Source organism: Colobus angolensis, unplaced genomic scaffold (assembly GCF_000951035.1).
Source record: "Colobus angolensis palliatus isolate OR3802 unplaced genomic scaffold, Cang.pa_1.0 Scaffold106, whole genome shotgun sequence".
Classification (NCBI taxonomy): Eukaryota; Metazoa; Chordata; class Mammalia; order Primates; family Cercopithecidae; genus Colobus; species Colobus angolensis.
In genome coordinates this window covers 4,100,675-4,128,358 of record NW_012111586.1, presented here as the reverse complement: position 1 = coordinate 4,128,358, position 27,684 = coordinate 4,100,675, and the positions used below count along the sequence as shown (strand labels likewise).

The 27,684-nt window shown below is 40.5% G+C and overlaps 1 protein-coding gene and 1 pseudogene across 3 annotated transcripts in view; one reads left to right on the top strand and one right to left on the bottom strand.

Moving 5' to 3' along the window:
- Window positions 1–27,684, bottom strand: part of MAST2 (microtubule associated serine/threonine kinase 2) — a 245,133-nt gene that overhangs the window by 189,928 nt on the left and 27,521 nt on the right. The window lies entirely within an intron of this gene.
- Window positions 27,269–27,684, top strand: part of LOC105514965 — a 1,164-nt pseudogene continuing 748 nt past the window's right edge.

Here is a 27,684-nt window from a genome sequence, read left to right as displayed (position 1 = left end):
TGCAACACCGCACTCCAGCCTGGGCGACAGAGCGAGACCCTGTCTCAAAAGGAAATATAGATATAAATATAAATATTATTCACATAGAGAAGAACACATTAGTGGTTGCAGGAAGATAAAGACAGGGTGGCAGTGCAGCACAAGAGAATTCCTTTGTAATGACAGCACGGTTCTGTATGTTGATTGTGGTGGTGGCCATTACACAAATCTACTCATGGGATGAGATTGTATGACTTGTATATATTCACATACACAAGTGTATATAAAGACCAAATAAGTGCTATAATCTAGTTAATGATATTGTATGAATGTCATTTTCATGGTTTTAATATTATATTATAGCTATAAAAGATGACACTATTGGTGAAAGCTGGGTGAAGGGTTCATAGTACTCTGTACTATTTTTGTAACTTCCTATGCATTCATAAGTATTTTTTTAAAGGCTAAATAACTGAACAAAAAAGTAAATTCCTATATTTTCATTTTACTGTCTCCCTATAAATGCATGTTACTTTATTCCCAAAATGCCCCAACATCTCAGAAACATTTCTGTTTGGAGCTTTTTGCCCTCTTTAAAAAACAGTCCATTAACTCTATTTGCTGACAGCAATCTCAGTCCCTCAGCTCAGGTAATTCATTTCAAGTAGGGCTGAAAATTTTTTCTATTAGGTCAAGCAGAAAAAAGGAAGGGAGATGAATAGATGCAGAAAAAGCTTTCAATAAAATCCACCATTCCTTCATGATAAAAAGCTTCAACAAATTAGGCATCAAAGGAACATATCTCAAAATAAATAAAAGCCACCTACGACAAATCCACAGCCAACATTCATGCTGAACAAGAAAAACTGGAAACATTCCTCTTGAGAACTGGAACAAGACAAGGATGTCTACACTTCCGACTGCTATTCAACACAGTACTGAAAGTTCTAGCCACAGCAATCACGCAAAGGAAAGAAAGAAAAGGCATCCAAACAGCAAAGAAGTCCAACTATCTTTCTTTGCATACAATATGATTTTATACCTGGAAAACCCTAAAGACTCCGCCAAAAGGCTCCTGGAACTGATAAGCGGCTTCATAGTTTTAAAATACAAAATCAATGTACAAAAATCAATAGCAATTCTATATACCACTAATGTTCAAGTTGAGAGCCAAGTCAAGAATGCAGCTCCATTTATAACAGCTACAAAAAAAAAGAAAAAGAAAAAATACCTAGGAATATATCTAACCAAGGAGGTAAAAGATCTCAACAAGGAGAACTACAAAACACTGCTAAAAGAAACCACAGGTGACACAAACAAAAGGAAAAAAATGTCATGCTCATGGATTAGAAGAATCAATACTGTTGAAACAGCCATACTGTCCAAATCAATCTACAGATTGAGCGTAATTCTTCTCAAACTACCAATATCATTTTTCACAGAACTAGAAAGAACTATTCTACAATTTACATGAAACCAAAAAAAGAGCCCAAATAGCCAAAATAATCCTAAGCAAAAACAACAAAGCTGCAGGGATTACATCACCCAGTTTCAGACTATAAGGCTACAGTGTTTTTTTTTTTTTAAAAAAAAAGCATACTACTGGTACAAAAGCAGACACATAGACTAATAGAACAGAATAGAGAACCTAAAATAAAGCCACACACCTACAAACTTCTGATCTTTAACAAAGTCAACAAAAATAAGCAATGGGGAGAGGACTCTCTATTCAATAAATAGTGCTGGGATAGCTGGCTAGCCATGTGCAGAAGAATGAAACTGGAACCCTACCTTTCACCACATACAAAAATTAACTCAAGATGAATTAAAGATTTAAATGTGGCCGGGCGCGGTGGCTCAAGCCTGTAATCCCAGCACTTTGGGAGGCCAAGACGGGCGGATCACGAGGTCAGGAGATCGACACCATCCTGGTTAACACGGTGAAACCCCGTCTCTACTAAAAAATACAAAAAAACTAGCTGGGCGAGGTGGCGGGCGCCTGTAGTCCCAGCTACTCGGGAGGCTGAGGCAGGAGAATGGCGTAAAAAAACTCGGGAGGCGGAGCTTGCAGTGAGCTGAGATCCAGCCACTGCACTCCAGCCTGGGTGACAGAGCGAGACTCCGTCTCAAAAAAAAAAAAAAAAAAAAACTAGAAAACACCATTCTAGACATTGACCTTGGGAAATAATTTATGACTGAGTCCTCAAAAGCAACTGCAACAAAAACAAAAATTGACAAGTGGGACCTAATTAGACTAAAGAGTTTCTGCACAGCAAAAGAAACAATCAATAGAGTTAACAGCCTACAGAATGGGAGAAAATATTTGCAAACTATGCATCTGACAAAGGTCTAATATCTAGACTCTATAAAGAACTTAAACAATTGAACAAGCAAAAAACAACCCCATTAAAAAATGGGCAAAAGACATGAACAGACACTTCCCAAAAGAAGACATACAAGCAGCCAACAAACATGAAAACATGCTCCACACACTAGCCATCTGAGAAATGCAAATCAAAACCACAATGAGATACCATCTTATGCCAGTCAGAAAGGCTATTATCAAAAAGCCAAAAAACAACAGATGCTGGCAAGACTACAGATAAAAGGGAACACGTATACACTGTTGGTAGGAATGTAAATTAGTTCAGCACTCTGGAAAGTAGTTTGGAGACTTCTCAAAGAGCCTAAAACCGAACTACCATTCAACCCAGCAATCCTATTACTGGGTATATATCCAAAAGAAAACAAATCATTCTACCAAAAAGACACAAGTACTCGCATGTTCATCACAGCACTATTCACAATAGTAAAGACATGGGATCAACCTAGGTGCCCATTAACAGTAGACTGGATAAAGAAAATATGGGCCAGGCACGGTGGCTCACACATGTAACCCCAGCACTTTGGGAGGCCGAGGCGGGCAGATCACGATGTCAGGAGATCCAGACCATCCTGGCTAACACAGTGAAACCCCGTCTCTACTAAAAATACAAAAAATTAGCCAGGAGTGGTGGCGAACGCCTGTAGTCCCAGCTATTCCAGAGGCTAAGGCAGGAGAATGGCATGAACCCGGGAGGCGGAGCTTGCAGTGAGCCAAGACTGCGCCCCTGCACTCCAGCCTGGGCGACACAGCCAGACTCCGTTTCAAAAAGAAAAAAAAAAAAAGGAAAATGTGGTACATATATACCATGGAATTACACAGGCATAAAAACAAAGAAATCATGTCCTTTGCAATAACATGGATGCAACTGAATGCCATTATTCTAAACAAATTAAAGCAGGAACAGAAAACCAAATATCACATGCTCTCACTTACAAGTGGAAAGTAAACACTGGGCATTCATGGAAATAAAGATGGCAACAATAGAAACTGGAGACTACTAGAGTCGGGGGAGGGCAAGGGTTAAGAAACTAACTACCGAGTACTATGCTCAGTACTTGCGTGGCAGGATCATTTGTACCCAAACCACAGCATCATGCAATATACCCAGGCAACAAACCTAAGCAAGTACTCCCTGAGTCTAAAATAAAACTTGAAGAAACAAAAATCTAGGAAAAAGCATAAGCAATCATAAGATGGAAAATTAAGAGCATTTTTATATCTTTCATTTACAATATAAATTTTATGCCATTAAAACAAAAAAAAATTCCCAGCCAGGTGAGGTGGTTCACACTTGTAATCACAGTACTTTGGGAGGCCAATGCGAAGCCAAGGCAGGAGGATTGCTTGAGGCCAGGAGTTCAAAACCAGCCTAGGCAATGTAGTGAGATCCCATCACTACTAAAAATAAAATGTTTAGCCAGGCATGGTGTTGTATGCCTATAATCCCAGCTACTCGAGGCAGGAGGATTCTTGCGCCCAGGAGTTCCAGGCTGCATGCAGTCAGCTATGATTGTGCCACAGCACTCCAGCCTGGGTGACAATGTCAGGCTCTGTCCCCACCCTCCAAAAAAAATTTTTTTAAGAAAAATAAAACACACACAAGAAAAATTCCCAATACCTGTTAAAAGCAAAAAAGCAGCCAGGCACAGTGGCTCACGCCTGTAATCCCAGCACTTTGGGAGGCTGAGGCAGGCGGACCACTTGAGGTCAGGAGTTTGAGAGCACCCTGGCCAACACAGTGAAACCCTGTCTCTACTAAAAATACAAAAATTAGCCGGGCGTGGTGGCACGCGCTTGTAGTCCCAGCTACTCAGGAGGCTGACGCTGGAGAATCACTTGAACCAGGGAGGCAGAGGTTACAATGAGCCAAGATTGTGCCACTGCACTCCAGCCTGGATGACAGACAGACTCTGCGTCAAAAAAGGAAAAGATCACTTCTATATCCCTTTGTATTCTGCTTTTAGAATAGGTTTTGTTTTCTTCATCATCTGCTAAAGAACACAACTAAAACCCTGTTAAAAACACACATAGTCACATTCCAATGCCCAAAAAGACAAAGGAGTCCTTTTAACCCAAACACTGACATAACTAAGTCAAAACATTTATAAAACTAGAATTCTATCATTCAATTCTAATGTCTAACACATCTCCTTTGTCTTCAAGAGCTAGATGACTTAAAATTAAAATGAGTTTCATTGTAAAATTTGCTTAAAGTCATTAAGATAGTACAAAAATCAAAGCTAGGACATCAATGACTTAAAAAATAAAAACATAAGACAAGGAACACATCCAGTCCCTCCTGAGATTCTAAACCTTTTTTAAAACTGATACAGTAAACAGAACATTAGAATAAACTTGAACATCCCCATCAACAAACCTGACATAAATAACATTTGTAGAACACTCACACAACAGAAAGAATGTGCATTCTTTTCAAGTGCACATAAAATGTTTACCAAGACAGACCATATTTAGGGCCATAAAACAAGAATCAATAAATTTTAAAAAACTAAAGTTATACATGTGACTTACCACAATGGAAGTAAACTAGAAATTTCTAACAAAAGTTTAGATATGAAGAATTCCCTAATACTTTAAAACTAAATAACACACACATGAATAATTCATGATTCAAAGAAATCAAAAAGAATTGAATAAAAACACACATGGGAACCAGCTAAAGCAGCAGTACATAGAAATGTATACCACTAATCACCTATATTAGAAAAGAAAGGACTCAATTCAATGACCTCAGCTTCTACCTTAAGAAAGTACCTTAAGAAACTATAAAATCCAGAGATTAATAATGGAGAGCAGAAATCAATAAAATAGAAATCATATACACATACGTAACTAAATAAAATAGTAAAGATTTTTAGATAAACCAATTAAACCAAAAGCTAGATCTCAAGAAAACTGATAAAACTGTGTTCAGATTGATCAAGAAAAAAAATAATCATATATCAGAAATGTGAGGCCAGGCGCGGTGCCTCATGCCTGTAATCCCAGCACTTTGGGAGGCCGAGGCGGGCAGATCACTTGAGGTCAGGAGTTCGAGACCAGCCTGAACAACATGAAGAAACCCTGTGTCTACTAAAAATGCAAAAATTAGCCGGGCGCAGTCGTGGGTGCCTGTAATCCCATCTACTCGGGAGGCTGAGGCAGGAGAATTGCTTGAGCCCGGGAGGCAGAGGTTGCAGTGAGCTGAGATCGCACCATTGCACTCCAGCCTGGGTGACAGAGTGAGATTCCACCTCAAAGAAAAAAAAGAAAAAAAAATGAGAGATAAGCAATATCTCTCATGCCAATACATCTCACAATGCAGATGATGGATAAATTCCCTGAAAGAAATAAACTACAAAACCTTGTCAAGAAAAATAGAAAGTCTGAATTTCCTAATATCTATTAGAGACTGAATTTGTAGTGTAAAAACCTTCCCACAAAGTAAACTACAGGTCCAGATGGCTTCAATAATTAATTCTACCACTTTTTTTTTTAAAGCTACAAAATTCTATGCAAACTCTTCCCAAATATTTTAGAGGAGGGAATACTTCCCAACACATTTTATAAGATCAGCATTGTCATGGCTCCAAAACCAGACAAAAGGTATAACAAAAAAAGAAAATTACCAACCAATATCCCTCAAGAACATACGTGCAATAGTCTTAGCAAATTGGAACCAACAATACACTAAAATAATATATTGTGACCAAAGGGGGTTTATGCCAGAAATGCAAGGTTGGATGAACATTTAAAAGTCAGCCAATGGGAAAAAAAAAATCAATACAATTCATCAAATTAGCAGATTAAAAAAGAAAAACCTTATATCTCAATACATGCAGAAAGAATATTTGACAAAATACATCATCCATTCCTGATAAAATTCTCAACAAACTAGGAAAAGAAAGGAATTTCCTCAACTTGGTAAAGGACATCTACAAAAAAACAAAGACTGAATGTTTTCCCCTTTAAGATCAGGAACAAGGCAAGAATGCCAACTCTTATCACTTCTACTCAATGCTGTGTTAGAGCTTCTAGCCATTACAATAAAGCAAGGAAAAGAAAGAAATAATAGTCGCATCTAAATTAGGAAGAAAAAAGTAAAACTATCTTATTCACAGATGACAAGACCACCAACATTAAAAAAAATCTAATGGAATCAACAAAAAAGCTACTAGAACTAATAAGTGAATTTAGCAAGGTTGTAGGCTACATAACCAGTATGAAGAAATACTTGTATTTCTATATGCTGGCAACAATCAATCAGAAATTGAGAATTTTAAAACAGTAACATTAATAAAATACCATCAAAAATAAGAAATACTTTGGAATAAATCTGATAAAAGATGCATAAGACCTATTCTCCAAAAACTACAAAATATAACTAGAGAAATGAAAGACTTTTTCAATGGAGAAATGTACCATGTTCACGGATCACATGACTCAACATTGTCAGTCCTCCCAGAACTGATCTGCAGATTCAATGCAATCCCAATCAAAACCCTAGCAGGCTTTTTTTTTTTTTTTGGGGGGGGGGGGGGGGGGGCAGGCAGAAATTGACAAGTTAATTCTAAAATTCATATGAAATTCAAAGGACCTATAATAGCCAAATAACTTTGAAAAAGAAAAACAAAGTTGGAGATCTTAAACTACTGACTTTTAGACTTATAGAGCTACAATAATCAAACAGCATAATATCCACATCAAGACAGACAAATACATCAGTGGAACAAAATAAAGATTCAGAAGTAGGTCTTTATACTATATAGTCTATTAATTTTTGACAAAGGTACAAAGCGATTAAGTTAAAAAGGACCATCCTTTCAACAAATAGTATTGGGGCCAGGTGTAGTGGCTCACACCTGTAATCCTAGCACTCTAGAAGGCTGAGGTGGGAGGATCACTTGAGGTCAGGAATTTGAGACCAGCCAGGCCAATATAGGGAGATCCTGTCTCTACAAAATAACCAAAAAATTACCCAGGCATGCTGGCAGGTGCCTGTAGTTCTAGCTGCTCTGAAGGCTGAGGCAGGAATATCGCTTGAGACGAGGAGTTTGAGACTACAGTGAGCTATGATTGTGCCACTGCACTCCAGCCTTAGTGACAAAGACCTTATATCTAAAATAAATAAGTACATACACACATACATACAGTGTTGGAACAACTGGATACCCTCATGGAAAAAATACAAACTTAAATCCCTATCTCACATATATTAAAAATTAACTCAAACTGTAGACCTAAATATAAAACCTAAAATTATAACAACAATAATAGAAGAAGACATTTGTGATCTTTGTTAGGCAAAGATTTTTTGGATACAATATCAAAAGCACAATCCATGAAAGAAAAAATTGATAAACTGAACTTCAATATTGGAAGACATTAAGAAAATGAAAGACAAGCCACACAGTCCTGGAGGAAATATTTGCAAGTCATATCTGACACAGAAAACTTGAATCCAGAATATACAAATAACTCTCAAAACTCAACAAGAGAAACAACCCAATTAAAACATGGGCAAAAGATTTAAACAAGCACTTCCCCAAAGCAGTTATCTGAATGGCAAAGAGATACATGAAAAGATGCTCAACATCATTAATCATTAGAAAAATAAAAATTACTTTACAACACCTTGGCAACTACTTAAAAACTTAACATATATCTACCATATATATCATCCCGCCATTCCACTCCTACGCATTTATTTAAGAGAAAACAAACTGCATGTCCATACAAAGAATAGTGCATGCATGTTCACAGTATCACAGTATCACAGCTGATGACAATGTCAGTGTTAGCTGTATCTGCCTGAGGAATGGTGGGAAATACTGCTTTGTGAGCCACCTAAGCCTCAGCACCAACCCCAAAAGGACACTGAAGCTACAGAAGGCTCTGAAATCTGCTTAGTGAAAACACCAAGACTGTCTTTCCAGCACAGTGAGCTCTTATGATATAAACTGTGTACTCTTTTTCATTACAAAGGGAAATCAAAACTGCCTTCAAAACCTCAAGCCCATAGCAGGATCAGAAAACTATACCTAATTAGAATTTTGTTTTGTTTTGTTTTGTTTTGTTTTTTGAGACGGAGTCTCGCTCTGTCACCCAGGCTGGAGTACAGTGGTGCGATCTCGGCTCACTGCAAGCTCCGCCTCCCAGGTTCACACCATTCTCCTGCCTCAGCCTCCTGAGTAGCTGTGACTACAGGTGCCTGCCACCACGCCTGGCTGATTTTTTGTATTTTTAGTAGAGACGGGATTTCACCATGTTAGCCAGGATGGTCTCAATCTCCTGACCTCGTGATCCGCCTGCCTCGGCCTCCCAAAGTGCTGGGATTACAGGCGTGAGGCACCGCGCCCGGCCTAATTAGAATTTTAAACAATATCAGAACCATTTATACTTGCTGATGACTATCATTTGGCATCTTTACCCAATGAAATCTAGTTTTGGGGGAAAACTGCCTTTTACACTTTTACATGATATCCTGATTCCTTGCTAGATTCACTTTCTAACCTCCGAATGCTGCCTGTAAGGACTGAAACCACCTTCATTAAGACAGAAGGCTGCCTATACAGGGATAATCTAATCAGAAAATTCCAGTCAACAGCCAATGTTAATATTACCATAATCACATGGCCCTGCCCAGCTGATGCCAAAGAATACTTTGAGAACTTCTTGAAATGATAGAAAACGGAAAGGAATACTGTGAAGGGATTTGTGACAGAATAGAGAAAGCACTGGCATCCCAATTCCACAACTCATTAGTAATTTCACATTGAATAACACATTCTTACTATGTCACAGTTTCCTCATTTATAAATCAGAGATAACAATTAAGTATGTTTTTACCAAGTTGCCTTAAAGAGTAAGTAAGAGAAGTTATGTGAAACCCTTTTTTAACTGTCAAGTGCTTTTAAAATAATAACTGCCATTTACCAGGCACCTACGTGCCTAATAGTGTGCAAGGTACTTCACAAATATCATATCTATTTTATAAATGAATAACATGAAGTGGCAAGGAAAGAAAAGGAAAGGAAGGAAAAGCAGAAATCAGGGAATGGAACCAAGAGAGAAAAGGACAGAAGGGAAGGGAATAAGATGGAAGTGAAAGGAAGAAGGAAGAAGGGAAAAGAAGTAAAAAGAAGGAAAAAAGAAAGGTCTGTATGTTCAAGGTCACAAAACTATTAGGAACAAAATCAGGTCTCAAAACTCGGTTTATCTCATCTTAGCCCACTGTTCTTATCCTAGCTATTCTTACAAGACAGATATTCTCAAAATCTTTCTAGCTATTCAGATCCTGTCCATTCTCCAAGATCTAGCTCATGTTATTTCCTGATGCCTTTTTTCCTTACCTGTTGTACCCCAAAGATTTGTACTTTTCCAAATTCTTTTTGTTTGTTTGTTTTTTTGTTTTTTTTGAGACGGAGTCTCGCTCTGTCGCCCGGGCTGGAGTGCAGTGGCTGGATCTCAGCTCACTGCAAGCTCCGCCTCCTGGGTTTACGCCATTCTCCTGCCTCAGCCTCCCGAGTAGCTGGGACTACAGGCGCCCACCACCTCGCCCGGCTAGTTTTTTTTGTATTTTTTTAGTAGAGACGGGGTTTCACCATGTTAGCCAGGATGGTCTCGATCTCCTGACCTCGTGATCCGCCCGTCTCGGCCTGCCAAAGTGCTGGGATTACAGGCTTGAGCCACCGCGCCCGGCCTACTTTTCCAAATTCTTAAACTATACTATATAATCTATGTAACAAGTCATTTGGTAATATGTAGGTTCATATTCCCTTAGCCCTAATTCCAAAATCTGAGAAGCTGTTTTTAAAAATCTGGTTTTTTCAAGCAATTTTGATGCTGAAATGAACAGCAGCAAAACTGACCTAAGACTATTTAATATTTATCCCCCTCACCATAAATATTCATATATTTTGCTATAGAAATACCACTGTTTAATGACTTGGTACTGCCCTACCTCCTGTTGAAGGTGTTAAGTAATATATTGTATATGTACCTCATTATTTCTAAAGTTCAAAAGAATTCTGAATTCTAAAATACATTTCCCTCCAAGGATTTCAGATAAGGAAATGGGGACCCCTATTACCATGTACTGTTGATTAGCTTTCCATGTATATTCATCAAATACTCCAATTTATAAATTATAATCTAAATGAAGACATAAATATTTGATTCTCAGGTTACCCTCTTTGGGTCCCCTCCCTTTGTACAGGAGCTCTGTTTTCACTCTGTTAAATCTTGCAACTACACACTCTTCTGGTTCACGTTTGTTACGGCTCAAGCTAAACTTTTGCTCACCATCCACCACTGCTGTTTGCCGCCGTCGCAGACCTGCCGCTGACTTCCATTCCTCTGGATCCGGCAGGTTGTCCGCTGTGCTCCCGATCCGGTGAGGCTCCCATTGCCGCTCCCAATAGGGCTAAAGGCTTGCCACTGGTTCCTGCATGGCTAAGTGCCCGGGGTCGTCCTAATCGAGCTGAATACTAGTTACTGGGTTCCATGGTTTTCTTCCGTGACCCCCAGTTTCTAATAGAGCTATAACACCCACCGCATGGCCCAAGATTCCATTCCTTGGAATCCGTGAGGCCAAGAACCCCAGGTCACAGAATACGAGGCTTGCCGCCGTCTTGGAAGCAGCCCGCCACATCTTGGGAGCTCTGGGAGCAAGGACCCCCCGGTAACATTTTGGCAACCATGAAGGAACCTCCAAAGCGACAGGAAATGTTCCCCCACAAGGCAAAAACACCCCTAACATGTATTCTAGAGAATTGGGACCAATTTGACGCTCAGAAAGAAACAACATATTCTTCTGCAGTACCGCCTGGCCACAATATCCTCTTCAAGGGGGAGAAACCTGGCCTCCTGAGGGAAGTATAAATTATGACACCATCTTACAGCTAGACCTCTTTTGTAGAAAAGAAGGCAAATGGAGTGAAGTGCCATATGTACAAACTTTTTTTCATTAAAAGACAACTCACAATTACGTAAAAAGTGTGATTTATGCCCTACAGGAAGCCCTCAGAGTCTACCTCCCTACCCCAGAGTCCCCCAGACTCCTTCCCCAACTAATAAGGACCCCCCTTCAACCCAAACGGTCCAGAAGGAGATAGACAAAGGGGTAAACAATGAACCAAAGAGTGCCAATATTCCCCAATTATGCCCCCTCCAAGCGGTGGGAGGAGGAGAATTCCGCCCAGCCAGAGTGCATGTACCTTTTTCTCTCTCAGACATAAAGCAAATTACAATAGACCTAGGTAAATTCTCAGATAACCCTGATGGCAATACTGATGTTGTACAAGGGTTAAGACAATCCTTTGATCTGACATGGAGAGATATAATGTTACCGCTAAATCAGACACTAACCCCAAATGAGAGAAGTGCCGCCATAACTGCAGCCCGAGAGTTTGGCGATCTCTGGTATCTCAGTCAGGTCAATGATAGGATGACAACAGAGGAAAGAGAACAATTCCCCACAGGCCAGCAGGCAGTTCCCAGTATAGACCGTCACTGGGACACAGAATCAGAACATGGAGATTGGTGCCGCAAACATTTGTCAACTTGCATGCTAGAAGGACTAAGGAAAACTAGGAAGAAGCCTGTGAATTACTCATTGATGTCCACTATAACACAGGGAAGGGAAGAAAATCCTACTGCCTCTCTGGGGAGACTAAGGGAGGCAGTGAGGAAGCATACCTCCCTGTCACCTGACTCTACTGAAGGCCAACTAATCTTAAAGGATAAGTTTATCACTCAGTCAGCTGCAGACATTAGAAAAAAACTTCAAAAGTCCGCCTTAGGCCCGGAGCAAAACTTAGAAACCCTACTGAACTTGGCAACGTTGGTTTTTTATAATAGATATCAGGAGGAGCAGGCGGAACGGGACAGATAGGATAAAAAAAAAGGCCACAGCTTCAGTCACGGCCCTCAGGCAAGCGGACTTTGGAGGCTCTGGAAAAGGGAAAACTGGGCAAATTGAATGCCTAATAGGGCTTGCTTCCAGGACCTATTTTAAAGGTCTACAATGACACTTTTAAAAAGACTGTCCAAGTAGAAATAAGCCACCCCCTCTCTATGCCCCTTATGTCAAGGGAATCACTGGAAGTCCCACTGCTCCAGGAGATGAAGGTCCCCTGAGTCAGAAGCCACTAACCAGATGATCCAGCAGCAAGACTGAGGGTGCCCGGGGCAAGTGCCAGCCCATGCCATCACCCTCCCGGGTCAAGCCCCGGGTATGCTTGACCACTGAGGGCCAGGAGGTAAACTGTCTCCTGGACACTGGTGCAGCCTTCTCAGTCTTACTCTCCTGTCCCAGACAACGGTCCTCCAGATCTGTCACTATCCGAGGGGTCCTAGGACAGCCAGTCACTAGATATTTCTCCCAGTCACTAAGTTGTGACTGGGGAATTTTACACTTTTCACATGCTTTTCTAATTATGCCTGAAAGCCCCACTCCCTTGTTAGAGACATTCTAGCAAAAGCAGGGGCCACTATACACCTGAACATAGAAGGAACAGCCATTTGTTGTCCCCTGCTTGAGGAAGGAATTAATCCTGAAGTCTGGGCAACAGAAGGACAATATGGACAAGCAAAAATGCCCATCCTGTTCAAGTCAAACTAGAGGATTCCACCTCCTTTCCCTAACAAAGGCAGTACCCCCTTAGACCCGAGGCCCAACAAGGACTCCAAAAGACTGTTAAGGACCTAAAAGCCCAAAGCCTAGTAAAACCAAGCAATAGCCCCTGCAATAGTCCAATTTTAGGAGTACAGAAACCCAACAGACAGTGGAGGTAAGTGCAAGATCTCGGGATTTTCAATGAGGCTGTTGTCCCTCTATACCCAGCTGTATCCAACCCTTATACTCTGCTTTCCCAAATACCAGAGGAAACATAGTGGTTTACAGTCCTGGACCTTAAGGATGCCTTTTTCTGCATCCCTGTACATCCTGACTCTCAATTCTTGTCTGCCTTTGAAGATCCTTCGAACCCAACGTATCAACTCACCTGGACTGTTTTACCCTAAGGGTTCAGGGATGGCCCTCATCTATTTGGCCAGGCATTAGCCCAAGACTTGAGCCAATTCTCATACCTGGACACTCTTGCTCTTTGGTATGTGGATGATTTACTTTTAGCTGCCCGTTCAGAAACCTTGTGCCATCAAGACACCCAAACGCTCTTAAATTCCCTTGCCACCTGTGGCTACAAGGTTTCCAAACCAAAGGCTCAGCTCTGCTCACAGCAGGTTAAATACTTAGGGCTAAAATTATCCAAAGGCACCAGGGCCCTCAGTGAGGAATGTATCCAGCCCATACTGGCTTATCCTCATCCCAAAACCCTAAAGCAACGAAGAGGGTTCCTTGGCATAACAGGTTTCTGCCAAATATGGATCCCCAGGTACGGCGAAATAGCCAGGCCATTACATACACTAATTAAGGAAACTCAGAAAGCTAATACCCATTTAGTAAGATGGACAGCTGAAGCAGAAGCGGCTTTCCAGGTCCTAAAGAAGGCCCTAACCCAAGCCCCAGTGTTAAGCTTGCCAATGGGCCAAGACTTTTCTTTATATGTCACAGAAAAAACAGGAATAGCTCTAGGAGTCCTCACAGAGGTCCGAGGGACGAGCTTGCAACCCGTGGCACACCCGAGTAAGGAAATTGATGTAGTGGCAAAGGGGTGGCCTCATTGTTTACGGGTAGTGGCAGCAGTAGCAGTCTTAGTATCTGAAGCAGTTAAAATAATACAGGGAAGAGATCTTACTGTGGGGATATCTCATGATGTGAACGGCATACTCGATGCTAAAGGAGACTTGTGGCTGTCAGACAACTGTTTACTTAAATATCAGCCTCTATTACTTGAAGGGCCAGTGCTGTGACTGCGCACTTGCGCATCTCTTAACCCAGCCACATTTCTTCCAGACAATGAAGAAAAGATAGAACATAACTGTCATCAAGTAATTGCTCAAACCTATGCCGCTCAAGGGGATCTTTTAGAGGTTCCCTTGACTGATCCCGACCTCAATTTGTATACTGATGGAAGTTCCTTTGTAGAAAAAGGACTTCAAAGTGGGGTACGCAGTAGTCAGTGATAACGGAATACTTGAAAGTAATCCCCTCATTCCAGGAACTAGTGCTCAGTTGGCAAAACTAATAGCCCTCATTCGGGCACTAGAATTAGGAGAAGAAAAAAGGGCAAATATATACAGATTCTAAGTCTGCTTACCTAGTTCTCCATGCCCATGCAGCAATATGGAGAGAAAGGGAATTCTTAACTTCCGAGGGAACACCTATCAAACATCAGGAAGCCATTAGGAGATTATTATTGATGGTACAGGAACCTAAAGAAGTGGCAGTCTTATACTGCCGGGGTCATCAGAAAAAAAAAAAAAGGAAAGGGAAACGTAAGTAGAAGAGAACCACCAAGCGGATATTGAAGCCCAAAGAGCCACAAGGTGGGACCCTCCATTAGAAATGCTTATAGAAGGACCCCTAGTGTGGAGTAACCCCCTCCAGGAAACCAAGCCCCAGTACTCACAGGAGAAATAGAATAGGAAACCTCACGAGGACATACTTTCCTCCCTTCAGGATGGCTAGCCACCGAAGAAGGAAAAATAATTTTGCCTGCAGCTAACCAATGGAAATTACTTCAAACCCTTCACCAAACCTTTCACTTAGGCATTGATAGCACCCATCAGATGGCCAAAGCATTATTTACAGGACCAGGACTTTTCAAAACTATCAAGCAGATAGTCAGGGCCTATGAAGTGTGCTAAAGAAATAATCCCCTGCACTGCAGGCCATACATTTCAATCCCTGTATCTTTAACCTCCTTGTTAAGTTTGTCTCTTCCAGAATTGAAGCTGTAAACTACAAACGGTTCCTCAAACAGAGCCCCAGATGCACTTCGTGACTAAGATCTACCGCGGACCCCTGGACCAGCCTGCTAGCCCACGCTCCAATGTTGATGACACTGAAGGCACCCCTCCCAAGGAAATCTCAACTGCACAACCCCTACTATGCCCCAATTCAGCAGGAAGCCGTACAGCGGTCGTCAGCCAACCTCCCCAACAGCACTTGGGTTTTCCTGTTGAGAGGGGGGTCTGAGAGACAGGACTAGCTGGATTTCCCAGGCCAACTAAAAATCCCTAAGCCTAGCTGGGAAGGTGACCACGTCTACCTTTAAACATGGGGCTTGCAACTTAGCTCTGACCTGACCAATCAGGTAGGAAAGAGAGCTCACTAAAATGTTAATTAGGCAAAAACAGGAGGTAAAGAAATAGCCAATCATCTATTGCCTGAGAGCACAGCAGGAGGGACAATGATTGGGATATAAACCCAGGCATTCAAGCCAGCAATGGCTACCCTCTTTGGATACCCTCCCTTCGTATAGGAGCTCTGTTTTCACTCTATTAAATCTTGCAACTGCAAATAAATAAATAAATAAATATTTGATTCTCCTCTTAGTCTTTCTTGGCAAAATCTATACTGATCTAATATAGCTGACACACCTAAGAAACAATATTTGATGGATGATTTTATATCTGGCGACTTAAAACCAATTATCATCTCAACAGTTACTGGGTATGCTACGAACAGAAATATATAAAATAATACTTGACCTAAATATAATAGGGAAACAACAAAAATGCCCAAGCTACAATGTGCATGTTGCAAGTTAACCTTACTAAAAGAATTTCTAAACTAGTTGAGGTTGGGAGAGTAAAAACAAAAATAACAACCTATCAATACAAAAGAAAACAGGAAAAAAAGGAAACAGGGCAGGCCGAAGAGTACCAAATAAGACAGCAGATAAATATCCAAATACATCAATAAGCACAAGTAAGTAAATGGACTAAATACACCAGTTAAGACAAAGATTTTTCAGCTGGGTGTAGTGGCTCACACCAATAATCCCAGCACTTTGGGAGGCCAAGGGAGGCAGATCGCTTGAGGCCAAGAGTTCGAGACCAGCCTAGCCAACCTCGTCTCCTCTAAAAACACAAAAATTAGCAGGGTGTGGTGGCGCATGCCTGTAGTCCCAGGTATTCTGGAGGCTGAGGCAGGAGAATCACTTGAATCTGGGAGGCGAAGGTTGCAGTAAGTGGAGATCATGCTACTGCACTCCAGCCTGGGGGACAGAGTGAGACTCCGTCTAAAAAAAAAAAAAAAAAATGGCAGGGATTTTCAGACTATTAATAGATGACTAAATGTATTAAATGGATGAAATTTTTTTTTCTTGTTTTAGAGACACGGTCTTGCTTTATAACACCTAGGCTCTAGTGCAGTGGTGTGATCATAGCTCACTGCAGTCCTGAACTCCTTAGCTCAAGCAATCCTCCTGCTTCAGCCTCCTCAGTAGCTTACGACTACAGGCACATGCCACCATGCCTGGATAATTTTTTATTTTTATTTTTATTTTTGGTAGACTTGAAGCAATGCTCCTGCCTCACCTTCCAAAGCATTGGGATTACAAGCATGAGCTGCCACACTGAGCCAAGATTTTAAAAAGAAATACAGTGTGGCAAAAATGATGAGTTTTAATATCTAATAATGTAGAAATGTAAGAAATGCTTTCAGATATTGCAGGTGGAAAGTAAACTGTTAAAAGCAATACCTATTAAAATAATATATGAATGCAGCCTTATACAGCAATCCAATTTCAGAGTCTCTGTCCCAGATATAAACATCAGTATGAAATGATACGTGAACACTGATACTTACAACAGCATTTTTGTAATATTGCTAAGAAAGAGGTAAATAAACGACCATGTACAAATTTTTTTAAGTCCTTTAAAGCCTTGAGCTTCCCATATTTCAGGGACTCCCAAACTTTGATGCACATGAGAATTAACCTGGGGATCTCTAAAAAAATCTTGATCTCTGGGACACATCCCATACCAATTAAATTTGAGACTGGGAGTCAGGCATCCCAGTAGTTGTTTTTTTTTTTAAAGACTCCCAGATGAGTCCAATTTGCAGCAAAGTTTGAAAGTCATCCAGGTCCCTTGAATCAATTGCTCTGAGGTTCCTCCCTGTTTAGGGTTGCTGGGTTTGGCAAATAAAAATACAGGGTACCCAGTTTAATCTACCTTGCTCTAACATTCCATCTTTTTTCTATCTGGTTTTAGATGAAAAAAAGGAGTTGTAAGAACACTTAAGAAAAAGTGTTCCTACAGTTTCTCAACAACAATAGTGCAAGTGAAATCAAGACAGAAGTTTCCCAGATAAAGTGATCACAAAACAATGACAAACATATCATCAGATGGATTAAGATCACTGGCTCTGCATAAGAGAGTTTCAGACTGAAACCATACTTCTGTCACGAACCATCTGTGTGAACCTGGGCAGGTTACATAACTTCTTTGAACATCCATTTCCTCAACTTATACATTAAGTAAGCATCCCTATTTCATGGGGCTGATATAAGCAGTAAATCAATTCATACATTTCAAAATACTCAGCATAGTCCTTAGCACATAGGATATAAGCTCATAGACATTATATTTCTAATCATGCTGTAAATATGCCATTCAAGATTGGCTCTACTACAAGCAATGCTAGCTGATATGGAAATACTACTGAATGTCTTCATTACTTCTAAGGGAAGGATATGACTATTGTTAAACTACTCTCTGACTTTTTATACAAATAGGCAAGTATCAAGTAAAACAATACCAAGTATAAATCTAAAAGTGTTTTAATATGACACTTTAAGCACAAAGAGGATTGTGTATCCTATGTTTAAAGAAGGTTATTCTTTTCCCCATGAAATTGATATTCTAAAATGCCAATGAGCCATGCTTCTCATCTACATCAACAATTGTGCTAAAGGGAAACAGCTGAGGCCCTTCAATACAATGCAGCTAACAGACTGCTACCATAAGCTGATAATGAGAGCTACAATCAAAGTGACAAGGCTACATTAGATCCCCATCAATTTCTTTAATAGGCACAATACAGCAATTCATATTTGCATTCATAATCAGGAACCTAAACTGAAAACTATAGAATACACAATAAAATGTCTTATAAAGTTTTACTGTCAGAAGTATTAATAATCCAGATCAGAAGTCACTGTGCAGAGATGGATCATAATTTCATACAGAAATACCAGTTTAACAAAACACCCAGATTCATTTTATTTGTAGTATAAACACTATGTGGTTCTTTGATAGCACTGACATAACTTCAATCTTTCATTGCTATTTAGAGCTATATAATTACATAAACGTTGACTTTAACTTATTCCTTTTAAAATCTGTTAATATCTGACACCCCAGGAAGCTCTAAATTCCACAAGGGAAAAAAACCCTCTATAATCAACATTGCCCATATACGCTAGTAAGAAGTACTAAATAAATATTTGCTAAAGGTTACCAAAAGAATAAAAGAAGGTGGGGAATCAATTCTTATCACCCATTAAGAGCAATTATATGGTTTATTTCAATATACATCTTCCTACTCACAATTCTCCAGGCATTTTCATTTAAAACACAGTGGCAAACATCCTTTTTATTCCATTTAATACTATTAGTCTACAGAAACATTAAAATCAAAGTCAATATACATACAAAGCAACTAATTTGTTGAAAGGACTAGTTGGTTTCTTTTTAAATACAGCAATATAAAACATTCCACAAATTGATTACACTTGTAAGAACAAAAAAGCTAAGTACCCAATCATACTGAGTGTAGTAATGAGACAGATATTGAAGATGCAAGACTCAAGAGCAGTTTATCTTCATCCCTTAGGATATCTTTTGCTCTGCACTGCTGACTACACATCTCTCTTCATCCTAAAAGCCTGGGATCTTGCTAAGCACAAAGATCACATTTTATTCTTCTCTGTGCCTGGCATACAGGAGTCAAAAAAGGTTTATTAAATTGAGAGACACATGATCTCTGTCCTAAAGAAGATCACCATCTAACAGAAGAGGGGTTCCCCCAAAGGTTTGTCCTTGTCTTTTAATCCTTCCGTATTCTTCCTTGAGTGAACTCATCCACCTTCATAGCTTCAGCTGCCATTTTCATACTGATGAATCTTTGACTCTTAAATCTACACCTCTATCACAAATTTCCTGAGCTCTAAACACAATTGCTTGCTGGTCAACCATTTGTTTAACATATAGACACCTCAAACTTAAAGCTCTTTTTCTCACTCCTAGATCTATCCTGACTACCATATTCTTGTTTTTTGGTTAATGGAATCATTCTCTAAGATATATCAAGTCTTTGTAATAATAAGTTTAAGAGTCATTAGTGTTTCCTAAGCAAAAGATAACTATTAGATAATTAGTTCCAGGAAATAATCTAAAATATATTTCATAGGCTGGGCGTGGTGGCTCATGCCTATAATCCTAGCACTTTGGGAAGCCAAGATGGGCGAATCATCTGAGGTCGGGAGTTGGAGACCAGCCTGACCAACATGGAGAAACCCCATCTCTACTAAAAATACAAAATTAGTCAGGCGTGTTGGTGCATGTCTGCAATCCCAGCTACTCGGGAGGCTGAGGCAGGAGAATTGCTTGAACCCGGGAGGAGAGGGTTACGGTGAGCCGAGATTGTGCCATTGGACTGCAGCCTGAGCAACAAGAGCGAAACTCTGTCTCAAAAAAAATAAATAAAATAAAATAAAATAAATTTCATGAATGAGCCAATTAGGAAAAAGGGACAGAGTAAGGGTGGGTAAATAAAATGGAAGAAAGCGAAAGAGACAACTGATGAGAAAAGCAAGAAAGGTACCCAGAGAGTAAAGAACACGAGCAGACACAAAAGCCCTCATTCAATCAAAAAATATTCTCTAGGCCGGGCGCGGTAGCTCACGCCTGAAATCCCAGCACTTTGGGAGGCCAAGGCGGGGGATCACGAGGTCAGGAGATCAAGACCATCCTGGCTAACAGAGTGAAACCCCATCTCTACTAAAAAAAATACAAAAAAATTAGCCAGCGTGGTGGCAGCCGCCTGTAGTCCCAGCTACTCGGGAGGCTGAGGCAGGAGAAGGGCGTGAACCCGGGAGGCAGAGCTTGCAGTGAGCCAAGTTCACACTACTACACTCCAGCCTGGGCAACAGAGTGAGACTCCATCTCGAAAAACAAACAACAAAATTCTCTGACCACTTAACAGACACTGATCTCTCTTCTCACCGACCAACTTATTTATTATATCTGCACACTATCCTTTAACTCCAGCTATCACCTCTAAACAAGATCCCCTTCACTCTACTCTCTCTTCAGTGCCATAGTCAAACATATGCAACCATTTCAATAATCTTCCAGGGCTCCTCGCTACCTAAAAATTAAGTCCTAATGCCTCCACTTAATATTCAAACTCCTTTACTATTTAATCCTATCTACTCAACCTACTATTCACAATCTACCATTCCACTCTTTCCCTGAGGCTCCATGAAGACAGGGACCATGTCTGTTTTGTTTACTAAGATGCAGCCAGCACTAGGCACAATGACTGCCATATAGTATGAATAAATAAACTCCATACTCCAGCCTAAATGAACTACTTGTGATTTCAAAGATTTTAAACAACCATACCTATACAGCATGTTCTCTACTCCAGAAAGGCCCAGTCCCTCCCCAGGCTCAATCTTTCACTATCTAAATCTTCCCTATCCTTTAAGAGTCCAGCTCAAATGCTACCTCTTCCATGAAGTTTTCCTTCATTCCCTAGAAAAATGTATTCCTTCACAGACACTCCTGACATGCCTATTCACTTCTAATCATTCTTTAAAACTCAACTCAAGCATCATCATTATTAAGCTTTTAAATCCCACCCACATCCAGAACTGATCACCGCTGTTGTGATCAAACCATGCCTCACACAGTTCTCTATTACGGCAATCATACAATTACTAGTTAAGTAGTTCCCTAAGAGCAAGAACAATGTCTTATATATCATATCTGAATTTCTCCTGCATTCACCACAATTCCTGATACCCCATGGGAACTGGAAATATGTCTGCTGAATGAATAAAAATCTAGACAACATATAGATACACTATATCTTATTACTAACTTAAACCAGATGAGATTTAGAAAGGGACCCAACAGCCCAGACATGCCATGGCCTCAATTTAAAGGTCTATCTAAACAATATTATCCTCAAAATTACAATTATATTGACGTTATCCCCCTTTTGTATCTCTCTGCCAAAGAATTGGTACTATCCTTGGTCAATTTACCTTTAACTTTACAACATTCTTGCAAGATTATTTCCCAGGTCCTGCAACAGACAAATGTTTCTGTGTAATAAGCAATTTATACTGAAAATTTGCAAATTAGTTTCAAATAGATCGCAGAACCAAGTGAACTACAATAAATTCAGTTTAGCCTATCAGAGTTTGCATTATTAATAAACCATTTATTATATATACAATCCATATGTTAATGACAGAATATCTTAACTCACAATTCTTCCTAAAATTCTCTCTCTCATTAAACATAGTAACAAACTGTAATTTCTCTCTGTTCTCTCTCTCTCACACACACACCACAGTATATGCTCCAAAAGATGTCATTATATAGGGTAAAACAATTTTGCAAATATGGGAAATACGATGAACATTCTAAGAGAGTTTGTTAGTGCCGAAACTATTAACTGTATTCACAAATATAAAATGTCAGTCAGGAAATCCTGAGGCAGAAAATGAAAAAAAAAAAAAAAAAAGCAGAAGAAGACTTACTAAGCTTAGGCAAAGTACAGGAAAAAAAGAAGAAACAGGCCCAGATGAAGCACCTTATGAGGTATGTATCTTATTCTTTTTTATCACGTACAGTCCCCAGTATAATACTTCAAAATAGTGGGCACACATATAATATTAACTGTATAAAAATAACGAAAACAAGGAACACAAGACCCGATACATAGAGTTAACAGGCCAAGAAAACAGAGTGCTGCTCTTTCAATCTCCTTTACAAACCATAAAGTACATGAAGCGGACATGGCAGAAGCAATACCATCTGTATTAGCCAGAATTCCCTAGAGGGACAGAACTAATAGGATAGATATATATATACACAAAGGGGAATTTTTTAAGTATTAACTCACATGGTCACAAGGTCCCACAATAAGCTGTCTGCAAGCTGAGGAGCAAGGAGAGCCAGTCCAAGTCCCAAACTGAAGAACTTGGAGTCCAATATTTGCGGGCAGGAAGTATCCAGCATGGGAGGAAAATGTAGGCTGGGTGGCTAGGCCAGTCTAACCTTTTCAAATTTTTCTGCCTGCTTTAGATCCTCTAGCTGTGCTGGCAGCAGCTGATTAGATGATGGCCACCGAGATTAAGGGTGGGTCTGCCACTGACTCAAATGTTAATCTCCTTTGACAACAACCTCACAGACACACCCAGGGTCAATACTTTGCATCCTTCAATCCAAACAAGTTGACACTCAGTATTAACCATCACACCATCCTAGAGGTACAAAGCAAGCAATGCCAGTTCCAGGGCAAATAGTAACAGAGGAAAAGATGGCTGTCTCAGATGCTATGAAAAGACCTTAAGTCGGCCGGGCGCGGTGGCTCAAGCCTGTAATCCCAGCACTTTGGGAGGACGAGGTGGGTGGATCACAAGGTCAGGAGATCAAGACCATCCTGGCTAACACGGTGAAACCCCGTCTCTACTAAAAATATAAAAAATTAGCCGGGCGTGGTGGCGGGCGCCTGTAGTCCCAGCTACTCAGGAGGCTGAGGCAGGAGAATGGCGTGAACCCGGGAGGTGGAGTTTGCAGTGAGCCGAGATCGCACCACTGCACTCCAGCCTGGGCGACAGAGCAAGACTCTGCCTCAAAAAAAAAAAAAAAAAAAGAAAGAAAAGAAAAGACCTTAAGTCATTACACACAAAACAACTTTCAACCCCTACCATTAATGTAAATCTGAAGAGATTACCTTTAATCTCTTTTTTTTTCATTTTAGATTCAGAGTTGGGGGGTGGGTACACGTAAAGTTCTGTTATATATGTCAACGGCCTAGTAGCGATACTTATTTTTTCTGCAGCACTTCCTCCTCCCACTCTCCAGTAGACCCCAATGTTTATTATTCCCTTCTTTGTGTTCATGAGTTCTCATCATTCGACTCCCATTTATAAGTGAGAATATGTGGTATTTGGTTTTCTGTTCCTGTGTTAGTTTGCTTAGGATAGTAGCCTCCAGCTCCATCCATAGTCCTAAACAAGAAATAATCTCGTTTCTTTTTCATGGCTGCATAGTATTCCGTGGTGTATATGGACCAAATTTTCTTTATCCAATCTGTCACTGATATGCATTTAGGCTGATTCTATGTCTTTGCTACTGTGAATAGTGCTGCAATGAACATTCACGTGCACATGTCTTTATAGTTGAATAATTTACATTCCTCTGGGTATACACCAAGTAAAGGGACTGGTGGGTCAAATGGCAGTTCTGCTTTTAGCTCTCTGAGGAATCCCCACACTGCTTTCCACAATGGTTGAATTAATTTACACTCCCAATAGTGTATAAGTGTTCCCTTTTCATTGCCACCTTGGTAACATCTGTTTTTGTTTTGTTTTGTTTTTTCACCTTTTAACAAGAGCCATTCTGACTGGTGTGAGATGGTATCTCACTGTGGTTTTGATTTGTATTTTTCTAATGTTCAGTGATATTGAGCTTTTTTTCATATGCTTGTTGGTCGTATGTATGCCTTCTTTTGAAAAGTGTCTATTCAGCCAGGTGCAGTGGCTCACGCCTGTAACTCTAGCACTTTGGGAGGCCGAGGCGGGTGGATCACAAGGTCAAGAGATTGAGACCATCCCGGCCAACATGGTGAAATCCTGTCTCTACCAAAAATACAAAAATGAGCTGGGCATAGTGGCACGCGTCTGTAGTCCCAGCTACTCAAGAGGCTGAGGCAGGAGAACAGCTTGAATCCAGGAGGTAGAGGTTGCAGTGAGCCAAGATCACGCCACTGCATTCCAGCCTGGCGACAGAATAAGACTCTGTCTCAAAAAAAAAAAAGAAAAAAGAAAAAAAGAAAAATGTCTGTTCATGTCCTTCGCCCACTTTTTAATGGGGTTGTTTTTCTCTTGTAAATCTGTTTAAGTTCCTTATAGATGCTGGATATTAGACCTTTGAGAGATGCACAATTTGCAAACATTTTTTCCCATTCTATGGACTGTCTGTTTACTCTGCTTATCATTTCTTTTGTTGTAACTCTTAAGTTTAATTAGATCGCACTTGCCAATTTTTGTTTTTATTGAGATTGCTTTTGGTGTCTTTGAACATTTTGCCCATTCCTATGTCCAGGATGGTATTGCCTAGGTTGTCCTCCAGGGTTTTTAGTTTTGGGTTTTACATTTAAGTCTTTAATCCATCTTGAGTGGATTTTTGTATATGGTGTAAAGAAGGGGTCCAGCTTTATTGGGAAGCAAAGACGGGAGGATCATGAGGTCAGGAGATCAAGACCATCCTGGCCAACACGGTGAAACCCCATCTCTATTAAAAATACAAAAAATTAGCTGGGCATGGTGGCAGGAGCCTGTAGTCCCAGCTACTTAGGAGGCTGAGGCAAGAGAATGGCGTGAACCCGGAAGGCAGAACTTGCAGTAAGCCAAGATCGCACCACTGCACTCTGGCCTGGGCAACAGAGTGAGACTCCGTCTCAAAAAAAAACGAAAAAAAGAGTGGGTCCAGTTTTAATCTTCTGCATATGGCTAGCCAGTCATTGCAGCATCACTTCTTGAATAGGGAGTCTTTTCCCCATTTCTTGTTTTTGTCAGTTTTGTCACAGATCACATGGTCGTTGGTGTGCAGCTTTATTTCTCCCAGAAATAAAGTTCCATCAATCTATGTGCCTTTTGTACCAGTAACATGCTGTTTGGTTACTGTAGCCCTGCAGTACAGTTTGAAGTCGGGTAACGTGAGGTCCCCAATTTTGTTCTCTTTGCCTAGGACTGCCTTGGCTATTCAAGCTCTTTTTTGGTTCCATATGAATTTTAAAATCATTTTTTCTAGTTCTGTGAAGAATGTTCTTGGTAGTTTGATAGGAATAGCATTGAATCCGTAAACTGCTTCAGGCAGTATGGCCATTTTAATGACATTGAGTCTTCCTATCCATGAGCATGGTATGTTTTTTCATTTGTTTGTGTCTTCTCTGATTTCCTTGAGCAGTGTTTTGTAATTTTCATTGTAGCAATCTTGCACCTCCCTGGTTAGCTGTATTCCTAGGTATTGTATTCTTTCTGTGGTAATCGTGAATGGGACTGCATTCCTGATTCGGCTCCCAGCTTGGCTGTTGTTGGTGGATAGGAACGCTAGTGATTTTTTGTATGTTAATTTGGTGTCCTGAAACTTTGCTGAATTTGTTTATCAGCTGAAGGAGCTTTTGGGCCAAGATAATGGGGTTTTCTACATATAAAATCATGTCATCTGCAAACAGGGATAATCTGACTTCCTCTCTGCCTACTTGAATGCCCTTTATTTCTTTTTCTTGCCTGATTACTCTGGCTATATCCTAAACTATTTTCATAAGTCCTTCAAAGACTACTACGTCAGGGGTCACCAAGACCACCCCCAGGTTCCATGATCCTCCAGGAGTACTCACAGGACCCTGCATATAATCGGCATATGGAAAAGGTACATGAGGCAAAGTCTGGAGAAAACCAAGCACAAGCTTCTCAGAGTTCACTCCCAGTGAAGTCACATAAGACATACTTATTTCTTCTAGCAACGCCTGGTAACTATATCCATGAAATGTTGTCTACTGGGAAAGCTCACCAAAGACTCAGTGTTCAAAGTTTTTTTTTTTTTCTTTTTGAGACGGAGTCTCGCTCTGTCACCCAGGCTGGAGCGCAGTGGCATGATCTTGGCTCACTGCAAGCTCCGCCTCCTGGGCTCACGCCATTCTCCTGCCTCAGCCTCCCGAGTAGCTGGGATTACAGGCACCCGCCACCACGCCTGGCTGATTTTTTTGTGTTTTTTTTAGTACAGACGGGGTTTCACCGTGTTTGCCAGGATGGTCTTGATCTCCTGACCTCGTGATCCGCCCACCTCAGCCTCCCAAAGTGCTGGGATTACAGGTGTGAGCCACTGCACTCGGCCATTCACAGTTTTTAATGGAGCTGCTCACACAGGCACCCTCTTGCCTAGTACATACCAAAATTTCAGACTCCCAGAAGGAAGGTAAATGTTCAGCATAAATCACATTGTTTGCACAGTAAGTCACTCTTGTCATTCAAGGAAATTTTGATCATTGTAAGAAACTGTTTACCATTCAAGTTTCCAGATACCAGCCAAGAGTCGACCTTCCGCACAAGCCCTTCTAAGGATAGCAGTCTTAAGACTGCTATATTAATGATTTATTGTACACTGCTACTATTTCTTAACATTCCTATCTCTTAAGGCCACCAGTCTACACATGCTGAAACCAGCCTTGTTCCCTACACATTCTATAGATAAGACATATTGCAAAAATGAAGAATGACAACTCACTCAATGTTCCTAAGAAAATAAAGGAGAACATACGTTAAACTAGGAATAGGGTCTAGCAAATATTAGTTCTCTATTGCAACTAATTAGCACTAATAATTATATTGTCTGCATGATAGAATGCACCAGTAGCACTGCTTTTCAGTCTTTGCTCAGCACTATAAATACACCAGTGCAAAGCAACACATGACAATAATGGCCTAATTAAAAGACTAGTACTGGCCGGGCATGGTGGCTCACACCCTTTGGGAAGCAGAGGTGGGGAGATGGCTTGAACCCAGGAGTTCGAGACCAGCCTGGGCAATATGGCAAAACCTCATCTTAAAAAAAAAAAAAAAGAAAAAGGGAGGCCCCACATGGGATTTGGCCCAGGTACTCATGTGAGCTGCTGCTCTTGTAGTTGGTAAGACTGCCTGGGTCTAGGGTGCGGAGCTCCTCCATGGCCGCAAGGACGTCACCATGCCTAAAGCACCAAAGGGAAAAACTGCAGGACGGGAAAAAAAAAAAAAGTCATTCATCCATATAGCAGAAAAGCAGCTCAAATTATGACAGAGGCCCACAAACAAGAAAAAAACGAAAAATTGAAGAATGAAAAGGCCTTGTGTTTCAATCTTATTGGTTAAAAACTGCAATGGTTTCAAAATCATCTTGATCTCCCCCAAAAAAGATATTCAAACAAAGATGCTTGTGAACTAACTGAAAGGTACTTAAATAAATTTAGCAGTGAGCTGGAGCAGATTGAGCAACAGGCAGGGGAGGCGGCACTGTTCCCAGGACACCATCATCAAGCAGACAATGGAGCGGGAGGGACAGCAGTATGAAGGATATGGCCTTGAGAATCCAGACATTCTTTTTTTTTTTTTTTTTTTTTGAGA